This window comes from Rattus norvegicus, chromosome 2 (assembly GCF_036323735.1).
Source record: "Rattus norvegicus strain BN/NHsdMcwi chromosome 2, GRCr8, whole genome shotgun sequence".
NCBI classification, from domain to species: Eukaryota; Metazoa; Chordata; class Mammalia; order Rodentia; family Muridae; genus Rattus; species Rattus norvegicus.
This window is the reverse complement of record NC_086020.1, coordinates 34,478,184-34,494,796: the sequence shown is the minus strand read 5'-3', so window position 1 is coordinate 34,494,796 and position 16,613 is coordinate 34,478,184. Positions and strand designations below refer to the sequence as shown.

General features: G+C 41.2%; 1 long non-coding RNA gene across 2 annotated transcripts in view; it reads right to left on the bottom strand.

Annotated features, from left to right (window-relative positions):
• The window catches only part of LOC102556051 (uncharacterized), a 90,448-nt gene that overhangs the window by 59,454 nt on the left and 14,381 nt on the right, over positions 1-16,613 (bottom strand). The window lies entirely within an intron of this gene.

The following is a 16,613-nucleotide window of genomic DNA, read 5'->3' as shown; positions in this document are numbered from 1 at the left end:
CCAATTATGGATGCATGTGGGGCACAGACAAATCCTACAGACACGCCACACAGATACACAGATACGAGCTTCCAAAATGACTAGAAATTATTCCTATTTTGGTTAACTTTTTCTGCACCTGAGCTACTATCAGTTCCTTATGGTCTGCTGGCATTTGATGTTGTTTCTGTCTCTCTCTCTTCTCCTTTGACTTCTCTTTCTCACAATGTCTCTACACCCCTGTTACCTCGCCACACCCACCAACAAACTCTTTTTAGTCACAGATCTCTAGTTATATGACATTTTGGAACTTTTTTGTGCTGTAGGAGGTACAAGTGTATGTAGATACACATGCCTGCAAGCACACATGAAGACCAGAGGAAGACATTGAATGTCCTGTATCACTCTCTGGCTTATTCTCTTGAGTCAGTGTTTCTCCTCAACCTGGGAGTGTTTTTTTCCAGTAAGGCTGGTGGCCAGCAAGCCCTAGGCATCCTCTTGTCTTCTCACCACACACTACCCAGGTTATAGGCATACATGAGATTATATCCAGTTGTTTACATGTATGCTAGAATCCAAACACAGATCCCCACTGTTTCATACCAAAGTTTTCAAAACATGAACCTCTCACGCTAGCCTCTCATTTGGGAACTCCTTCCTAATTATCAACGAATTTTAACTATGCATCCTTTACTCTCTCAACCCCTGACAACCATTGATCTTTTAAATCGTCTCTATAGTTTTGCTGTGTCCAGAATGTCGTAGAGCAGGACTCACTCACACGGTTTGTAGACTTTTCAGATTGGCTTATTTCACTTAGAAATATGCCTTAACAAATCGATCCATGCTTATCATGCTGTACAAAGCTTAAGTCCAAGTGGATCAAGGACCTCCACATCAAACCAGATACACTCAAACTAATAGAAGAAAAACTAGGGCAGCATCTCGAACACATGGGCACTGGAAAAAATTTCCTGAACAAAACACCAATGGCTTATGCTCTAAGATCAAGAATCGACAAATGGGATCTCATAAAACTGCAAAGTTTCTGTAAGGCAAAGGACACTGTGGTTAGGACAAAACGACAACCAACAGATTGGGAAAAAATCTTCACCAATCCTACAACAGATAGAGGCCTTATATCCAAAATATACAAAGAACTCAAGAAGTTAGACCGCAGGGAGACAAATAACCCTATTAAAAAATGGGGTTCAGAACTAAACAAAGAATTCACAGCTGAGGAATGCCGAATGGCTGAGAAACACCTAAAGAAATGTTCAACATCTTTAGTCATAAGGGAAATGCAAATCAAAACAACCCTGAGATTTCACCTCACACCAGTGCGATTGGCTAAGATCAAAAACTCAGGTGACAGCAGATGCTGGCGAGGTTGTGGAGAAAGAGGAACACTCCTCCATTGTTGGTGGGATTGCAGACTGGTAAAACCATTCTGGAAATCAGTCTGGAGGTTCCTCAGAAAATTGGACATTGAACTGCCTGAGGATCCAGCTATACCTCTCTTGGGCATATACCCAAAAGATGCCTCAACATATAAAAGAGACACGTGCTCCACTATGTTCATCGCAGCCTTATTTATAATAGCCAGAAAATGGAAAGAACCCAGATGCCCTTCAACAGAGGAATGGATACAGAAAATGTGGTACATCTACACAATGGAATACTACTCAGCTATCAAAAACAACGAGTTTATGAAATTCGTAGGCAAATGGTTGGAACTGGAAAATATCATCCTGAGTGAACTAACCCAATCACAGAAAGACATACATGGTATGCACTCATTGATAAGTGGCTATTAGCCCAAATGCTTGAATTACCCTAGATCCCTAGAACAAACGAAACTCAAGACGGATGATCAAAATGTGAATGCTTCACTCCTTCTTTAAATGAGGAAAAAGAATACCCTTGGCAGGGAAGGGAGAGGCAAAGATTAAAACAGAGACTGAAGGAACACCCATTCAGAGCCTGCCCCACATTTGGCCCATACATATACAGCCACCCAATTGGACTAGATGGATGAAGCAAAGAAGTGCAGACCGACAGGAGCCGGATGTAGATCGCTCCTGAGAGACACAGCCAGAATACAGCAAATACAGAGGCGAATGCCAGCAGCAAACCACTGAACTGAGAATAGGTCCCCTATTGAAGGAATCAGAGAAAGAACTGGAAGAGCTTGAAGGGGCTCGAGACCCCAAAAGTACAACAATGCCAAGCAACCAGAGCTTCCAGGGAATAAGCCACTACCTAAAGACTATACATGGACTGACCCTGGACTCTGACCCCATAGGTAGCAATGAATATCCTAGTAAGAGCACCAGTGGAAGGGGAAGCCCTGGGTCCTGCTAAGACTGAACCCCCAGTGAACTAGTCTATGGGGGGAGGGCGGCAATGGTGGGAGGGTTGGGAGGGGAACACCCATAAGGAAGGGGAGGGGGGAGGGGGATGTTTGCCCGGAAACCGGGAAAGGGAATAACACTCGAAATGTATATAAGAAATACTCAAGTTAATAAAAAAAAAAAAAGAAATATGCCTTAACAAATCGATCCATGCTTATCATGCTGTACAAAGCTTAAGTCCAAGTGGATCAAGGACCTCCACATCAAACCAGATACACTCAAACTAATAGAAGAAAAACTAGGGCAGCATCTCGAACACATGGGCACTGGAAAAAATTTCCTGAACAAAACACCAATGGCTTATGCTCTAAGATCAAGAATCGACAAATGGGATCTCATAAAACTGCAAAGTTTCTGTAAGGCAAAGGACACTGTGGTTAGGACAAAACGGCAACCAACAGATTGGGAAAAAATCTTCACCAATCCTACAACAGATAGAGGCCTTATATCCAAAATATACAAAGAACTCAAGAAGTTAGACCGCAGGGAGACAAATAACCCTATTAAAAAATGGGGTTCAGAACTAAACAAAGAATTCACAGCTGAGGAATGCCGAATGGCTGAGAAACACCTAAAGAAATGTTCAACATCTTTAGTCATAAGGGAAATGCAAATCAAAACAACCCTGAGATTTCACCTCATACCAGGGAGAATGGCTAAGATCAAAAACTCAGGTGACAACAAATGCTGGCGAGGATGTGGAAAAAGAGGAACACTCCTCCATTGTTGGTGGGATTGCAGACTGGTACAACCATTCTGGAAATCAGTCTGGAGGTTCCTCAGAAAATTGGACATTAAACTACCTGAGGATCCAGCTATACCTCTCTTGGGCATATACCCAAAAGATGCCCCAACATATAACAAAGACACGTGCTCCACTATGTTCATCGCAGCCTTATTTATAATAGCCAGAAGCTGAAAAGAACCCAGATGCCCTTCAACAGAGGAATGGATACAGAAAATGTGGCACATCTACACAATGGAATATTACTCAGCTATCAAAAACAATGACTTTATGAAATTCATAGACAAATGGTTGGAACTGGAAAATATCATCCTGAGTGAGGTAACCCAATCACAGAAAAACACACATGGTATGCACTCATTGATAAGTGGCTATTAGCCCAAATGCTTGAATTACCCTAGATGCATAGAACACATGAAACTCAAGACGGATGATCAAAATGTGAATGCTTCACTCCTTCTTTAAAAGGGGGAACAAGAATACCCTTGGCAGGGAATAGAGAGGCAAAGATTAAAACAGAGACTGAAGGAACACCCATTCAGAGCCTGCTCCACATGTGGCCCATACATATACAGCCACCCAATTAGACAAGATGGATGAAGCAAAGAAGTGCAGGCCGACAGGAGCTGGATGTAGATCTCTCCTGAGAAACACAGCCAGAATACAGCAAATACAGAGGCGAATGCCAGCAGCAAACCACTGAACTGAGAATGGGACCCCCGTTGAAGGAATCAGAGAAAGAACTGGAAGAGCTTGAAGGGGCTCGAGACCCCTTATGAACAACAATGCCAAGCAACCAGAGCTTCCAGGGACTAAGCCACTACCTAAAGACTATTCATGGACTGACCCTGGACTCTGACCTCATAGGAAGCGAAGAATATCCTAGTAAGAGCACCAGTGGAAGGGGAAGCCCTTGGGCCTGCTAAGACTGAACCCCCAGTGAACGTGATTGTTGCGGGGAGGTCAGCAATGGGGGAAGGATGGGGAGGGGAACACTCATAAAGAAGGGGAGGGGGAGGGATTAGGGGGATGTTTGCCCGGAAACCGGGAAAGGGAATAACACTGGAAATGTAAATAAGAAATACTCAAGTTATTAAAAAAATATAATAAAAAAAAGAAATATGCATTAAGATAACTCCATGGTTCTTATTTCCACGGGTGATGAAACACATCTATATAGGTAGTCCTGAAAACTCTTCATTGTCTGCGTGAAGCACAGTTTATCCTTTCACCTTTTATCAAAGAGCATTCTGGTTCTTCCAGGTTTTGGCAATTACAAGTAAAGCTGCTATAAATACTCCTGTGTAGATTTTTGTGTGGCTATGAATAATTAAGAAGTATAACCTTTATATCATCTGGGTTTAAAGAAACTGTCAAACTACCTTCTGAAGGGACCACCATTTTGAGTTCCTCTCAACAGATATTCTTGTTTCTCCACATTTGGATAATGCTTAGTGCTGTCTGTGGTTTGGTCCCTGGAAATTCCACCACAATAATTTCTGATGAATATTCATATTTTCATAGCTGACCCATTTTGCAGCAGGACAGCTTATTTAGCAACACAGAAATAGCACAAATAAATCATAAATACTCTATAGGTCTACAAGTCAATGTCTAACAGATCACTCTCCGATTTCTTAATCAATAATGGAAGGCAGAGCAGGCTGAGACCTCAGGGACTCTTTCCACTGTGTCTCATCAAATATAATTATCGATAGATCCTTGTGTAGCAACACAAGGCTGGACTTACTCCATGACAAAGTAGAGTCTGTTGTCACTTAGGCACTGTTGTCTTCTCTCCAGCATATTTTAAAGAATGTTTCATTTAAGATGTTTCCATCACCTATGAGTGAGCTGAGCATATTCAAGATTGGATTCAATTACAGAAAGTACTTACAGCCCCTGTGTATTTGAACCAAGGAGCCAGTTACCAATAGAAGTTACATTCAAGGGGTTGGGGATTTAGCTCAGTGGTAGAGCGCTTGCCTAGCAAGCGCAAGGCCCTGGGTTCGGTCCCCAGCTCCGAAAAAAAGAAAAAAGAAAAAAAAAAAAAAGAAGTTACATTCAAACAGCTATCCTCAAATGCTACCATCAAAACTCAGGGTGACGTGTGTGCATTTGCATAAGATTTTCCTCTTCCACACCAAGCTCTTATCTTTGGGTTTTCTAAAAATGTCTTCCTTATATCAATAACTCTCTTTAAGATGTTCCTAAAACAAAACAACATCAGTGTTCTCTGATGTCATAAAAATAATCACCACAGTGTATCTTGGAAGTCTTGCCATCCTACGTTCTGGCTGGAATTGGGGCATACTTATCATCATTATCTCCCCATCAGAACACAGGAAAACACTGAGTTCCCTTGATGAAATAAAAGATTATTAAATGTGCTCCAAGAAGGTCCCCCACAATTATGCTTATCTGTATAAAACTGATTATTTTATTCTCTTGTTTAAATCTTCCAATTCTTTAATCTTTTCCCAAAAACTCCCATCCACTTCATCCTTTCCCTCTTTCCCCCGGGGTGGCCATTCCATTCGCAGTCTTTCTAGTTTCTTGTATGTCTTCGGCATGGCCTAACCTCAGGGTCTTGCTTCATCTGTACTTCTACCTGTACCGGTTATGTCCTCTAGTTGATTTAGGTCTCAGTTCAAGTAAGTCCCCATTACCAGTGACGTCTCTTGTGGTTCCCCATTAAAGTAGTGGATGCCTCATGTCCCTCAGTCACTCTAGTACAACCCCTGCTGGTTAAAAAAAAAACCACCATATATCATTGTCTGAAGGTATCTTTGTGTACCTAATTGCATATTAGTTATTCTCCTGTGTATGCAGAGATGGAAATGGTGATCTGGATGATGAAAATCATGGGTCATTTCCATAAAAGTCAGAACTTTTTTCACATGCCCAGTCCCTAGAATGTAGCTAAGAACAGAGGAATGACTCAATTACCTGCCTTCTGCCTTTGTCGCCTTCTATGTTTTCACCATAACAGAGGGTAATGTAATTTCCATAGGCCTCTGGTTTGGTTTAGCAAAGGGACATCTCTCCGATATTTCTAAGGGAGCTGCTACACTTTAACATACTCCTAGTATCCATAAGTGCTAAAATTACCTGGAGAGCCAAGAAGATAAAAGACTGACTGGAAGGTTTCTTCCATGCACTGGGAAGCCACATTAAATTAGATTTGGAAACTCTTCCTGGAAACTTTACATAGGACCCTGATTCATAATATTCATTAACTCCATGAGTAGGTTGTGCTATATTGGCCATCCATGTAGGAGAGATCAAGAAATATATCTAGGAAGCAGTGCCTCTCTAAAGGTGAGCTAGTTATTCATATTAGGATGAAGTATCAGAAGGAAGGAGGTGATGTTAATGATCAAAACCAACTTAGTAGGGTTGGGGATTTAGCTCAGTGGTAGAGCGCTTGCTTAGCAAGCGCAAGGCCCTGGGTTTGGTCCCCAGCTCCGAAAAAAAAAGAAAAACCAACTTAGCCCTGACTTACATTGCATATAAAAAGCATAATCAGCTCCATTTGGAGGAGAAAGTCTGCACAGGCTCAATTCAGACTCCAGTATCTCACTTAGGATGGTCTACAAGAGCCCATTTCTCTGCACCATCAGAACATCAGATGAAGTGGTTACAGCAGTAAAAGCTCAATGGAAAGACTGGACCCAAGTGGTTCTATTATTGATTCTACCTCTTTACTGAACCCAATACATGCTGTCTTGGTGATGTTTTAGAAGTTCTTTTGCTTTTCTGGGTATCACCATGCTGTTTAACAGGATTTGGGCTTAAGCCTGATGCCTTAAAGTTTTCAAAGCTCCACAAAGATTTTACTGTTACTACCTTGATTATATGAAACCTGATTTGCCAAATTTATGTTACTTTTACCTCAAGTCATAAAAGTTTATGCATATTTTTCTGTTATCAGTGTGCTTGGGTTTGCTATAAATCACCTTAAAGTTATTGTCCCATGAAACCAAATATAAAGAAATAAATGACACAATTAATACTTAGTTGTAGTCAATTTCTAACACAGATACTAATTCTTTGCTCCTCATACATATGGCCTTTGTCATGGGGCTTCTCAACTCTTCTCCTACATATCTGAGTGGGCCTTTGTGACATCCTGTGGACAGAAAACAACTATGCCAGTTCTGAGTCTAGGCCTCAAAGGCTGGCTTTCTTTCTTTCTTTCTTTCTTTCTTTCTTTCTTTCTTTCTTTCTTTCTTTCTCTCTCTCTCTCTCTCTCTCTCTCTTTCTTCCTTCCTTCCTTCCTTCCTCCCCATCTCCATCCTCTCTTCTCTCTGATTTTGTTTTTCTGTCTCTCTGTCTCTCTACATCCCCCCTTACTTTTTTACTCTCAAAACTACCAAGTGATCAAAACCATACAGCTGTTTGGTGGACGAGAAACACAGGAGCCATCACAGAGACAGACTACTTGCTCCTGACTGCAGGTTCTGGGGGAGCCCAACAAAAGTCAAAAGTACTCAGCTGAGCCCAGCCTAAATTAGCCAAAGAAATAATTTCCTTCCCCTGCCAAACCCTCCCATATACCCTTCCTTGTTCTCTTTCAAATTCATAGCCTCCTTTCTCATGAAGTGTTATTTTATACATATATGTATGTACCTATGTATTCTTAAATACAGCCTGCTTAGTCTGTATGTTTGTTACTTGTATATGTGTTTTCAGGACTAGCTTTCATGATACCAGAAGGCACCATACGAGCTTCCAACTGAGGAAGGTAACTAAGAGTCGTACCCAACCATGATGCCAACGGAACACAACAGCCACCGGGTTCTACTTCTGTGGCAGAGATTGGCAGGGATAGTCACTTAACTTCACATCGTCCTTCACCTCACAGTCATCCTCCTACTTCAGCCTCCCAAACGTGAGGATTACAGACACAAGCTATTATGCTTGGATTTATATTTTTATTTAAAATGTAACCTAAGACCAAATAAAGAAAGAAACTTAAGATCAAAGAAGGAAGTGAACTTACGTAGCTGAGGCAGATTATGAAGGAGAGGGAAGCCCCTGTCCTGAGTCCAGCGAGCTATGTAACCTTTGAAGAATCCAGCCTGCGCTTGGTTGTCTTAACATCCCAGAAGGCCATTCAGTTGATCCTTCCTCGCATGGCCTTTGGAAACACACATTGTTCACTTGCAGATTTATTTGATGATGTCTTGAGAATGTCTTTGAAGGTACACAGTTGAACATTCTGTTTTCCTCACTACAAAACTCAGGCAGTGCTAAGTCATGGGCTGTACATCATTTATTCCACTGGCCTTTTGTCAACTAAGCATCTCTCCCAAATGGCCTGACATGAACCTTCCTTCCCAGGGTCAAACTGTAATAATTTCCCAACAGACAAGGTCTTGGGGGTATCAGTGCCTTTTCATGTTGGCTCTACAGCCCATGATGTGAAAGTTACAGGTTCCTCTCCAGAAGAAGGGACAGCTCAGGCGTTTCATTCCCATGGTGAGCAAAAGGCTAAGTTCCATAAAGATGTAACACAATGAGGAAGAAGAAAAGCTGATCATCAGCCACCTGTGTGCTGGGAGGAACAGATTCATAACCACAACCCAGTCGCTTTAAAAAGGATTTTATTTCATTCTACAGAGAATAATTATTCTCAGTTATTCCTTGAGGTTTGCTTTGTTTCTTGTTCTTATTGAGCATTTTATTCCATTTATAAATGACTTACTTCCTGAAGAACTCTGTGCATAAGTATATACATGTAGGGGAAATGCCCTTGAGGATAGTATAATAGGGATAGATGTATCCAGAGAATGTAAAGGGAGACTAAGTAGTTGGTAGCAAGTAGACACACACACACACACACACACACACACACACACACACACACACGCTCACACGCTCACACACACTCACACACTTACACACTCACACACCCTCACACACACTTACACACTCTCACACACGCACACTCACACATACACACATAAATGGTTATTCAATTGAATTTGAGAGATTTAGATTCATTGGGCCATATTAAATTTGGGCCATATTATTAGTTTTCAAAGGAATTCTTATACCTCAATTGCTCCAATAATAATTCCAACTCAGTCTATTAGTGAATAGCTTTGTAGAACTGGTTTTTTCCATCTTGGTCCTTGCTTTCTGATGCTGAGTATAAGTGCATATTTAAAACATAACTTACTGTCCTAGCTTGATTTCTGTCACTACGATAAGACACCCCAACTAAAAGCAACTTAAGGGAGAAAGTGTTTGTTAGTTTGTTTTGTGATTCCCAATTACAGTCCATCTTTTCAGGGAAGTCAAGGCAGGAAGCCCCTATTACATCCATAGTTAAGAGTAGAGAGAGAATAAACACATCCCATTTTTGTTGCCCGCTAGCTTCCCCTTCTCTTACACTTGTTCTGAGGCCCCTGACTAGAGAATGGTGCTGCCCATAGTAAACTGGGTATCCCTACATTTCCCACAGATATGGCAATATCCCAACCCAATCTAGAGAGATTCTCACTAAAATATCCTTCCATGTGATTCTAGGTTGTGTCAATATGACAATTAAACTAACCAGCACACTGATATTTTAGTAACGTTTGGGTAAGAGTTTGTATCCCCAGAAGGAAGACTGGCTGAATTAAATGAGGTTCAGGTTGGTTGGAGTCAACGAAAGAGCTCCAGAAACTGGAAAGGGGACAATGGGAACTGAAAATTCAGGTAAAAAAAAATGACACTAAAGTGTGAACATGTACACTAAAAATGAGACTCTGTGTTTTGCAAATGTGTTGCCTACTTCCCTTTTAAAGAAAAAAATTTCACAATTTTCAGTGTTGAAAAATACTTTGTTATTTTACTTAAGCCAGTACAAATCTTAAGCACATGCATGCACTTGCCATAGATCTATAAATTTCAAAGAAATGCAAAAGTTATAAAAAAGTTAGATGGGAAAAGTCTCTGTCAACTACACGTCAGACAGGAGGTGAGTATCTAGAATAAATTGAGAGCTGCAAAAGTTAAGTATCAACCCTCCATGTCATCTAATCAACAAACAGGCCAACAAACTGAATAGTCAGTCCTCTAAAGAAGAAACACAAGTGGCTGATAAATTTAGCATCTTTAGCCATTATGAAAATATAAATTAAAATTGCTTTGAGATTCTTTCTTACCCCAGTCAGAAGGTTATAGTCAAGAAAACAAATGCCAGGAGATGTTGCTGAAGACGTGGAGAAAGAGGGACTCACTTGGGTGTGAGTGTAAGCTTATGCAGTCACCATGGAAACCATTGCTTGGGTTATACCTGAGGACTCTAAGTAAGCATATTGCAGAGACACTTGCAGGGTTTTGTTTATAGTTACATCATACACCATATGCAGGAAATAGAACCATAGTAGATGCCATCAACAGATGCATGCATAAAGGAAAAATTTGAAACAGGGTCTTGTTGTATGGGACTGCCTGGCCTGGAACCCACTATGTAGATCAGGCTAGTTTGAACTCCCAGAGATATGTCTGCCTTTGCATCCTAAGTGGCAGAATGAATGGTAAGTACCACCATGCTTGATCATAATGGGATTTTTTTGCAGCCATGAAGAAAAATGAAATCACTAATTTGCAGGCAGATGAGTGGAACTGGAGATAGTTGTATTAAGTGAAATTTGCCAGAGTCTGGAAGACAAATACTGTATGCTTTCTCTTATGTGTAGAGCCTAGATTTAAAATTATGTATGGAAGTGGGTGTCATGAAACTGTAACAGGAATTATGGAAGTAGGAAGTAGGGTAATCAGGAACATGTGATAAGAATCAGAGTATATTAATGGGGGGTAGGAGCAGAATGAGCCAGAGTGGGCAAAGGTCTGGGAGAGTTCGCTGTGGGTGGAGGGTATCATTAACAAAGTATAATGACATAGACATATGAAAATGCCACAATGGAACCTAGTATTTTGTATGCCAAGGTGAAGAATGATTAAAGGTAAAAAGTCTTTAGTGTTTGGGGCTATAGAAAATCATTCATGAAACTAAGACCCAAAACTTGAGAACATCTTCAAATATAAGAGGCTACACCATGGACCTCTATGGCTGTTACTATGCCACGGGCATATTCAGTTGCATCATAAACACTATGGTTATTGTTTGGTCAACTGTGAGAAAAAGAAAACACCAGAGGGGTTCATGAACATTGAGAGAAAGTATAGAAAACACAAAGATGTGCCTTAACATTAAGTGTTGCCATAAACGGTACCATGCAAGCGAATGGGGCCACCAAGGTGCATGGAAAGACACCAAACAATGATGGGAGGACTCCAGAGAAATCAGTACCAGTCTATCTGCTGGATGGAGAAAGATAGTTCAGAGCAAAAGCACTTTCCAACATGATTAAGCCAAAACAGTAAGTCGAGGTAGGAAACTGGAAAGTCCTTCTCCCAAAGTCCATGCCCAGAGAAAAGCAGAAATATGAGAGATTATTCAAACAGGAGAGAGAAAAATAAGGCATGGAAGAGAACGCTTTTAGAAGAAAACCACCTACATTAAAGGTATTAGGCTGACATTTCAACAACAACCATGCAATATGTCCTGAGCTGAGAGCCACGTCTGCCTGATGAAACGCAGCACGAAACAGAATCTGCCCCTGCTATACACAGCTCTGAGTGCAATTGTAAAATGGACAGAAACTGAAGTAAAGGTGGGCAGGCTGGGCCTTGTGACACAAGGAAGCAAGGTCGCTTGATGAAAGCATGTCCAGGTTGTCGACAATTCCAATCATGACGGATACATAAATGTGATTATGGTGGCTTGACAGTGGCTACATACGTGTAACTGCGGGTCATCACAGAAGACTACAGACCAGTGAAGAAAGCCACCATGCTTCAAATATTACCAAGCAGCCTGGTAGCTTTAGTCATCAAGAGAAATACTTATTAATCTGTAAACAACAAAAACAAGATAAAGGAAAAACTTCATGAAATATATTAGTACGAATCTTTAAGAATAATTTGATAAAACTATTTTGTTTAACCTAAAACTAAATATTGTATTCAGCGAAAGAAAAATGTACTTATATGATTATACAAACTCTGTTCTTTGGCTTCTGATAAGGTATTATTGAAACCGTTGTAGTTTTCTTTTTCTTATATTTTTGGTTGCAAACCTAACCATTCACAGCTGAGCCATCTCTCCAGCCCATAGTTTTGTTTTTCTCTTCCTCCCCTTCAGTTTATTTACTGTATGTCTGTGACTTCACTGTCGCTGTCTTCAGACACACCAGAAGAGGGCATCAGATTCCATTACAGAAAATTGTCAGCCACCATGCGGTTGCTGGGAATTGGACTCAGGACCTCTGGAAAAGCAATCAGAACTCTGAACTGCTGAGCCATCTCTCCAGCTCCCAGTTTGTTTTAATAGCTCAGTTTTACTAACTACTTTATTGGATTTTGGGGCCACTTAAAACTTTGTAAGCAAAGTGCAATTATTGGAAAACAAATTGTTGTATTTTCATAATTCAAAATTATGATTTCTTGTACCTCTTTATGAACTGCCCCAGGTACATGGTCCCCAATACCATTCTTGCTTGGTGTCTAGTGCCATGGTCAGGGTCTTTTGAGCTAGGTAAGCATAGGCTGCCACCTGCTTTCTTCTACACATCTCCCAATTGAACTACAGATGTTGCCTTTACATTTGCTATAGTAGATTTTGTTCTTCGGTAGTGCTAAATGTATAAAAAATGTGAAATTAGACAAGGAAACTGAGTGGCTCTTCAATTCCTAGACATTTATTTAATAGCTAGTTTAATGGCTTCTAAGTTGTGTGTGAAAACAAATTCTGTATCTTGGAGAAGATATCTGTGTTTATACAACATCTTCCTACATCTTTTGCCTGAGATTATTTGGCCTTCTTAATAGTTGCCCTGTCTAAGAATTGTTCATGAAAAATAACATTAAAGTATTTAAAAGTGCAATACAGAAAACTTACTTTAACAAGCAGACCAGGGAAGACAGGACTGAAAAGGGGGATCATGAATAATTCAAGATAAAGGGATTTTGGCAAAATGGTCTTTTTGATTGATATTTCATTTTATGCTTTAGATAATACAATTAGAATTCTTAAATTTAAATTTTACTTTATTTTGTTTGTTTGGGTGCTGTCTGCATGGAAGTCTGTGCACCATGTGCATGTCTGATGTGCAAGGAGGACAGAGAAGGAAGTTGGGTCCTTGGAATGTAGTTACAAGCAGTTTGTGAGCCATCCTGTGGATGCTGGGAACCCAGAATCCCTGGAAGAGCAGCAAATCCTCTTAACCACCGAGTCATCTCCTCAGTCCCCAACTTAAAAATGTTTTAAATGTATTAACTTTTGAAATAATAACTTTTATACATTAACATATCTGCAAACCCCCATTAGTACACTACGTTCTTGTCCATGTATCGCTGATCAAACTAGAAGCTATACATGGTGATACTTCAGTACCTCCAGGAGAAACAAACGGCACTATTTTCTTCAAGATTATTTATTTTGTACATATCGAAAAAGAACGAAATTCATAATGTGTTATATCTCACTTTAAATGTTAACCCAAACATCCAAAGGCAGACTCTGCTTTCTGCTATGTGGACACAGAAATCCGTCAAGAGACAGATGGCCTATGAGGGCACCCTGAATTCTTCTCCATGCCTCTTACTTCATTTGATGATTTCTTATGTCTAGGGATAGATCTCCATCCTGCACCTGTCCATGCCTCTGTGCTCCTAAACACACACCAAGCTCGCAGCCTGCTGTGACTTCAGTGTCCAACTATGTAGCTTACTTTGCTGTAAAGGGATCCAGAGGCTCGGTAGCCCATGGGGCTCTATTTCCTAGCACTGCAATGACATAGTGCTGGCAACGGGTGCTCTAGGGACTGCAGTGGTTTCAACATCTGAGTTTCTGGTTGATCTGCTCAAGGTCACTGACCAAATTAACAGCTCCGAGGATTACAGCAATCCTGAGTGAGGCATTCCAAAGCAAGTCACACTATTTACAGAAACAGCTCTAAAAGTTTCCCAACACATTCCTTCTTCTGCACAGTTGACTTAACATATAAAGACATATCATTTACTAGTGACACGTGTAAATTTTTCTCTGCTTCTATATCTGAAGAATGTTTTGTGCTTTTGGAATAGCTTTTAGTTTGCACATCTGGAACATCCATTCTTTGTTCTATCAGTGCTTTCCCAAATCTACTCCCATAAAAAATTTTTTTTGTGTTGACGGGTCCTCTGTTATCCATCTCCGCCGTCTTTTCTAGAAACATGCCTTGAAATGGGTTCACAGAGCTCGAAGGAAGGTCATATTACTGCTACCTAACCTTCCTTGTAGCTTAGAATGATAAGCCAGGACCAGGTTCTGGCCCTTTGGCAGCAAGTATGATTTTAAGGTAGCATTTTCTAGATACAAGAGACTTGAAGCACACAGGAACTCATGGGACTGTGACTGCACACAGGAGACCCACCTAAGTTCAAGCTAGACAAAATCCCAGCACAACGGAAGGGAAGAGAGTGCAAAGTCACACCCCAGCCTAGAAGCTGTTTGAAATTAACAGCCACTGGAAGAATGAAAATAACTCTTCTGCAATGGAGAGGCACTGGATAGATCAGAGCATTTGAAGGCAAGCCCGACTACGCTCATGAGTGGTTGGCCAACAAAATGGGAGTCCATGTTTGCTTGTTGCTATGCCTCTATGATGGCTTTGTTTTAGCTTTTCAAATTAAGAGAGAGAAGAACATCAAGTTGGTTAGCAGGGAGCCAGGGGGATCTGGGAGGTGTTGGGGGAGGAGAAAGAAAATGATCAAAATATATTAGACGAAATTCTCAAAGAAGGAATACAAACATTAAAAGTACTTTAAAGCAGCTTTTCCTGTACTGGTTCATAGGAAAATTTCCTTTCCTTAAAAGCTTTTAAGTTTTTCAAATTGTAGTTCTTTCTGTTTCTTGCAATGCAAATATAAGATACAGCTTAGATTGCAATTACCATCTAATAGTATTGATACCAATGATCACACAACGGTATTCAAGTATACAAAAGAATGGGATCATGGTGGTGGTGCATTTTAATCCCAGCAGTCTGGAGGCAGAGCCAGGTGTATGTTTGTGAGTTCGAGACCAGCCTAGTCTAAAAAGTGAGTTTCGGGACAGCCACCAAAAAAAAAAAAAAAAAAAAAAAAAAAAAAAAAAAAAATCAACCAACCAATCAGATCAAACTTAACGAAACCCAAAAGAGGTATCATATCTACCAATGAGCAACGGTAGCTGCATATTAAGGTTAGAGGCCTCATTTAGAACACGGAGCGGAACTATGTCCACTACATAAGATAAGATTGGAGGAAGGTCATCATCTCAAATACATTCTCTTTAAGATTTATTTTTGTAATTTTTAATTACGTGCACGTATGTATTCGTATGCATGTGACCATGTGCACTTGAGTGTAGGTGCTCGAGTGAGCTAGGGGTTTGGATCCTCCTGGAGCAGGAGCTGTCAGTGCTACCCACCCAATGTGTGTTCTGGGAACTGGACCCGGGTCCTCTGGAAGCAGTAAGCACTCGTAACTACCAAATCATCTCTCCGGCCCCTCAAATGAATTCTTGAAAATCAAACGGAAAGTATTCTTTGAACAGCTTTGTGATTGACAGTGAGGCGATCCATACCCATTAGCCTCTTGGGAATTAGCATAGAGGGTGAGAGAGAAGGAGAAAAGAAAGGGACTTTGAGAGAGTCTGCGGGCCGGACTCGTGACAACCTCGCTCTTTTCCCAGGAAGCCGACTCAGCTAACCGAGCTCCTCCTTAACCTCTGACCTCCTGTACAGTCCCGTATGGAGGAAAGTCCTGGACAACTGCACTTGTTGTTTCTTTAATGCCCCTACTTCGAAAATAACCCCCAGCTGCTCCAGAAAGGCTGTGAGCCTGACCCCACACTCTTGAGTTCTGAGAGGGGAGAGCAACCCACTCACAGAAGCATCTGAGGCCCCAGGGTTTTCTTCCTTCTCTGGACGCAGCAGCTGCAGTTCGAAAGCAGCAGATTAACATAATACTTGGTAGGCATTCAAGAATGGCAACAGAGGAGGTAGCCATTCCTGGGTCCTAGGATCCGTGAGGGAGGGTGTGAAAATGGCGGGGGTCACTGAGCTAAAAGAGCCATGGAATGCCCCGCCTATGGAAAAGGTGGGGCGAAGCTAGAGCAGCCTCCTGTGTCTCCCAGCCTCGGCACCAGGAAGAGACAGCTGGTGCGGCCCAGGCCTGAGGGATAGAAATGAAGTTGAAACAAAAGAAACCGGAACTGGAGACTAGGAATGTCCCATACAAGTGGTAAAGTCTCATAGCCACCGGAGAGACTTGTGCGGGGAGCAGTAAGGACTAAGCAGTGATCGATCTACATGAAGTAGACAGAAGTACTGGTGCTGAAAGTTTCAGACTGTTCTAGTGTAAAGGAGGGTATTTGCTTGTTTTGAATA